Here is a 6,000-nt window from a genome sequence, read left to right as displayed (position 1 = left end):
AAGGATGAAGCCAGCACCTGTTGAACATGCAGGATTGCTGAAAAAAGCAGTTTAAACATAATAGTTTTGAGTTTGTAGCGTCAACAGCAGATGCTACTATTATTGTGAACACCCCATTATATATATATATATATATATATATATTTTTTTTTACTAATAGCCCAATTTCATAGCCATATTATGTCATGAGTGTGCATATCATGAATGCTTGGTCTTGTTGGATTTGTGAGAATCTACTGAATCTACTGGAATCTTGTTTCCCATGTAACAATAAGAGATATACTCAAAACCTGGATTAATCTTTTTAGTCACATACCACTACTATTATTCTGAACACTACTATCAATCAATCAATTTTATTTATACAGCGCCAAATCACAACAAACAGCTGCCCCAAGGCGCTTTATATTGTAAGGCAAGGCCATACAATAATTATGTAAAAACCCCAACGGTCAAAACGACCCCCTGTGAGCAAGCACTTGGCGACAGTGGGAAGGAAAAACTCCCTTTTAACAGGAAGAAACCTCCAGCAGAACCAGGCTCAGGGAGGGGCAGTCTTCTGCTAGGACTGGTTGGGGCTGAGGGAGAGAACCAGGAAAAAGACATGCTGTGGAGGGGAGCAGAGATCAATCACTAATGATTAAATGCACAGTGGTGCATACAGAGCAAAAAGAGAAAGAAACACTCAGTGCATCATGGGAACCCCCCAGCAGTCTAAGTCTATAGCAGCATAACTAAGGGATGGTTCAGGGTCACCTGATCCAGCCCTAACTATAAGCTTTAGCAAAAAGGAAAGTTTTAAGCCTAATCTTAAAAGTAGACAGGGTGTCTGTCTCCCTGATCCGAATTGGGAGCTGGTTCCAGAGGAGAGGAGCCTGAAAGCTGAAGGCTCTGCCTCCCATTCTATTCTTACAAACCCTAGGAACTACAAGTAAGCCTGCAGTCTGAGAGCGAAGCGCTCTATTGGGGTGATATGGTACTATGAGGTCCCTAAGATAAGATGGGACCTGATTATTCAAAACCTTATAAGTAAGAAGAATTTTGAATTATATTCTAGAATTAACAGGAAGCCAATGAAGAGAGGCCAATATGGGTGAGATATGCTCTCTCCTTCTAGTCCCCGTTAGTACTCTAGCTGCAGCATTTTGAATTAACTGAAGGCTTTTCAGGGAACTTTTAGGACAACCTGATAATAATGAATTACAATAGTCCCGCCTAGAGGAAATAAATGCATGAATTAGTTTTTCAGCATCACTCTGAGACAAGACCTTTCTAATTTTAGAGATATTGCACAAATGCAAAAAAGCAGTCCTACATATTTGTTTAATATGCGCACTGAATGACATATCCTGATCAAAAATGACTCCAAGATTTCTCACAGTATTACTAGAGGTCAGGGTAATGCCATCCAGAGTAAGGATCTGGTTAGACACCATGTTTCTAAGATTTGTGGGGCCAAGTACAATAACTTCAGTTTTATCTGAGTTTAAAAGCAGGAAATTAGAGGTCATCCATGTCTTTATGTCTGTAAGACAATCCTGCAGTTTAGCTAATTGGTGTGTGTCCTCTGGCTTCATGGATAGATAAAGCTGGGTATCATCTGCGTAACAATGAAAATTTAAGCAATAAATAATACTGCCTAAGGGAAGCATGTATAAAGTGAATAAAATTGGTCCAAGCACAGAAACTAGGACCAATTTTTTTTATTTTTTTTTGCCAGCTTGCACTCGACCGAGACGGACGCACGTTTCTCTTCTCCCTCCCTCCTTATCTTTCCTGCTTTTGTGGCGTGTTGTCTGTGAGGCTGCAGCATTGCTCTTCTGGAAACGACAAAAATGGATCTGTTAAAGTGGTCTCTGAACGCAATTGACACTATTTTTTCTACAAGATCTTCGGGAGCGGAGGACCCGACCTGTCCTGCTGGGACGCATGTGATGGGTTACGTGATGGACTCGTGGAGGAGATGGCAGGTCATGTGCCTTTACATGCTTTCTGTGGAGGACGTTGAAGATGTGTACATATTCGGCTTGGTGGTGACCGGCTTTCTGATGTGTGGAGCGGAGCACTTGCTGGTTTACCGGAAAATCAAGAAAGTGGAAGCAGCTTTGATTGGTCGTTCCAAGCTGCTCTATATGATTGATTCAATTGGGAAGGCAGTGGCTGCGCAGTCGGCGGGGGTTAACCACGCATTGGATGACATCTCTGGAAGATTGCAGCCCTGGAAACCCGCTTTGACCGTCTGTGAAGACCACATTCTACATTTCTACATTTCAGATGCATTGGGAGCCACTCTGTTCTCAGAACTGTGGAATCTTTCAGGCGTCTGTTAATCTGGCTATTCATTTGGCTTCCCCAATACAGCTGCACTTCAAGGTCGCTGTGATAAGATACCTCCTCAGAAGAACAACACTCTTATGCCTCGCTCCCTGGTCTTCCCCCCTCCCCTCAGCTTCTCCAGCCCTGACGTGAACTGTGGACTGTCCAGGACTTTCTCAGCCTGCGCAGGGCTGTTCCCCCCCCCCAGACTGTCGAACAAGGCCGTCGACGGCGCCGAAACTGGCTGCCTTCCGGAGTGTTCTGATAAACTGGTCCTTTCAAATCTCGGTTGTCGTCCTGTGTCCTTGTTTTGTCTCTGTGATTATTGTTTTTTTGTGCTGATGGGATTTTTTTTTCCTCATTGCCGCTGTGTAATGCAGCGGCTATGAGGATTTTTTTTCTTCTCCTTTTCCCTCGTGTTTTGCTTCATATTTATGTTTTATGTACCGGGCCGGCCTATGTGTTGTGTGTTATGTGTGTTGTTTGTTATGGGTCGGTGTTGGTTTGCTCAGCCCTGCTGTTGACCAAGGCAGGGATGTACATCTGGAGCTGGTCCCTGGGCGCCTAATGGCGACCTCTGCTCCTACTGGCAAATAGGATCGGTTAAATGCAGTAGCCACATTTCATTGTGCAGGAAAGTTCTTCTGTTCTGTGCATATGACAATAAAATTTCCTTGATCCTTGATCCTTGTGGAACTCCATAATTAACCTTAGTCTGTGAAGAAGATTCCCCATTTACATGAACAAATTGTAATCTATTAGATAAATATGATTCAAACCACCGCAGCGCAGTGCCTTTAATACCTATGGCATGCTCTAATCTCTGTAATAAAATTTTATGGTCAACAGTATCAAAAGCAGCACTGAGGTCTAACAGAACAAGCACAGAGATGAGTCCACTGTCTGAGGCCATAAGAAGATCATTTGTAACCTTCACTAATGCTGTTTCTGTACTATGATGAATTCTAAAACCTGACTGAAACTCTTCAAATAGACCATTCCTCTGCAGATGATCAGTTAGCTGTTTTACAACTACCCTTTCAAGAATTTTTGAGAGAAAAGGAAGGTTGGAGATTGGCCTATAATTAGCTAAGATAGCTGGGTCAAGTGATGGCTTTTTAAGTAATGGTTTAATTACTGCCACCTTAAAAGCCTGTGGTACATAGCCAACTAATAAAGATAGACTGATCATATTTAAGATCGAAGCATTAAATAATGGTAGGGCTTCCTTGAGCAGCCTGGTAGGAATGGGGTCTAACAGACAAGTTGATGGTTTGGATGAAGTAACTAATGAAAATAACTCAGACAGAACAATCGGAGAGAAAGAGTCTAACCAAATACCGGTATCACTGAAAGCAGCCAAAGATAACGATACGTCTTTGGGATGGTTATGAGTAATTTTTTCTCTAATAGTTAAAATTTTATTAGCAAAGAAAGTCATGAAGTCATTACTAGTTAAAGTTAAAGGAATACTCGGCTCATAGAGCTCTGACTCTTTGTCAGCCTGGCTACAGTGCTGAAAAGAAACCTGGGGTTGTTCTTATTTTCTTCAATTAGTGATGAGTAGTAAGATGTCCTAGCTTTACGGAGGGCTTTTTTTATAGAGCAACAGACTCTTTTTCCAGGCTAAGTGAAGATCTTCTAAATTAGTGAGACGCCATTTCCTCTCCAACTTACGGGTTATCTGCTTTAAGCTGCGAGTTTGTGAGTTATACCACAGAGTCAGGCACTTCTGATTTAAAGCTCTCTTTTTCAGAGGAGCTACAGCATCCAAAGTTGTCTTCAATGAGGATGTAAAACTATTGACGAGATACTCTATCTCACAGAGTTTAGATAGCTACTCTGCACTGTGTTGGTATATGGCATTAGAGAACATAAAGAAGGAACTATATCCTTAAACCTAGTTACAGTGCTTTCTGAAAGACTTCTAGTGTAATGAAACTTATTCCCCACTGCTGGATAGTCCATCAGAGTAAATGTAAATGTTATTAAGAAATGATCAGACAGAAGGGAGTTTTCAGGGAATACTGTTAAGTCTTCAATTTCCATACCATAAGTCAGAACAAGATCTAAGATATGATTAAAGTGGTGGGTGGACTCATTTACATTTTGAGTCTAATAATAGATTAAATGCAGTGTTGAGGCTGTCATTCTCAGCATCTGTGTGGATGTTAAAATCGCCCACTATAATTATCTTATCTGAGCTAAGCACTAAGTCAGACAAAAGGTCTGAAAATTCACAGAGAAACTCACAGTAACGACCAGGTGGACGATAGATAATAACAAATAAAGCTGGTTTTTGGGACTTCCAATTTGGATGGACAAGACTAAGAGTCAAGCTTTCAAATGAATTAAAGCTCTGTATGGGTTTTTGATTAATTAATAAGCTGGAATGGAAGATTGCTGCTAATCCTCCGCCTCGGCCCGTGCTACGAGCATTCTGGCAGTTAGTGTGACTCGGGGGTGTTGACTCATTTAAACTAACATATTCATCCTGCTGTAACCAGGTTTCTGTAAGGCAGAATAAATCAATATGTTGATCAATTATTATATCATTTACTAACAGGGACTTAGAAGAGAGAGACCTAATGTTTAATAGACCACATTTAACTGTTTTAGTCTGTGGTGCAGTTGAAGGTGCTATATTATTTTTTCTTTTTGAATTTTTATGCTTAAATAGATTTTTGCTGGTTATTGGTGGTCTGGGAGCAGGCACCGTGTCTATGGGGATGGGGTAATGAGGGGATGGCAGGGGGAGAGAAGCTGCAGAGAGGTGTGTAAGACTACAACTCTGCTTCCTGGTCCCAACCCTGGATAGTCACGGTTTGGAGGATTTAAGAAAATTGGCCAGATTTCTAGAAATGAGAGCTGCTCCATCCAAAGTGGGATGGATGCCGTCTCTCCTAACAAGACCAGGTTTTCCCCAGAAGCTTTGCCAATTATCTATGAAGCCCACCTCATTTTTTGGACACCACTCAGACAGCCAGCAATTCAAGGAGAACATGGGGCTAAACATGTCACTCCCGGTCCGATTGGGGAGGGGCCCAGAGAAAACTACAGAGTCCGACATTGTTTTTGCAAAGTTACACACCGATTCAATGTTAATTTTAGTGACCTCCGATTGGCGTAACCGGGTGTCATTACTGCCGACGTGAATTACAATCTTACCAAATTTACGCTTAGCCTTAGCCAGCAGTTTCAAATTTCCTTCAATGTCGCCTGCTCTGGCCCCCAGAAGACAATTGACTATGGTTGCTGGTGTCGCTAACTTCACATTTCTCAAAACAGAGTCGCCAATAACCAGAGTTTGTTCCTCGGCGGTGTGTCACCGAGTGGGGGAAAAACGGTTAGAAATGTTAACGGGTTGGTGGTGTACATGGGGATTCTGTTTAGAACTACGCTTCCTCCTCACAGTCACCCAGTCGGCCTGCTTTCCCGGCTGCTCGGGATCTGCCAGAGGGAAACTAATGGCGGCTAAGCTACCTTGGTCCGCACCGACTACAGGGGCCTGGCTAGCTGTAGAATTTTCCACGGTGCGGAGCCGAGTCTCCAATGCGCCCAGCCTGGCCTCCAAAGCTACGAATAAGCTACACTTATTACAAGTACCATTACTGCTAAAGGAGGCCGAGGAATAACTAAACATTTCACACCCAGAGCAGAAAAGTGCAGGAGAGACAGGAGAAG

Source organism: Thalassophryne amazonica, chromosome 1 (assembly GCF_902500255.1).
Source record: "Thalassophryne amazonica chromosome 1, fThaAma1.1, whole genome shotgun sequence".
Lineage (NCBI taxonomy): Eukaryota > Metazoa > Chordata > Actinopteri > Batrachoidiformes > Batrachoididae > Thalassophryne > Thalassophryne amazonica.
This window is presented reverse-complemented; position numbering follows the sequence as displayed.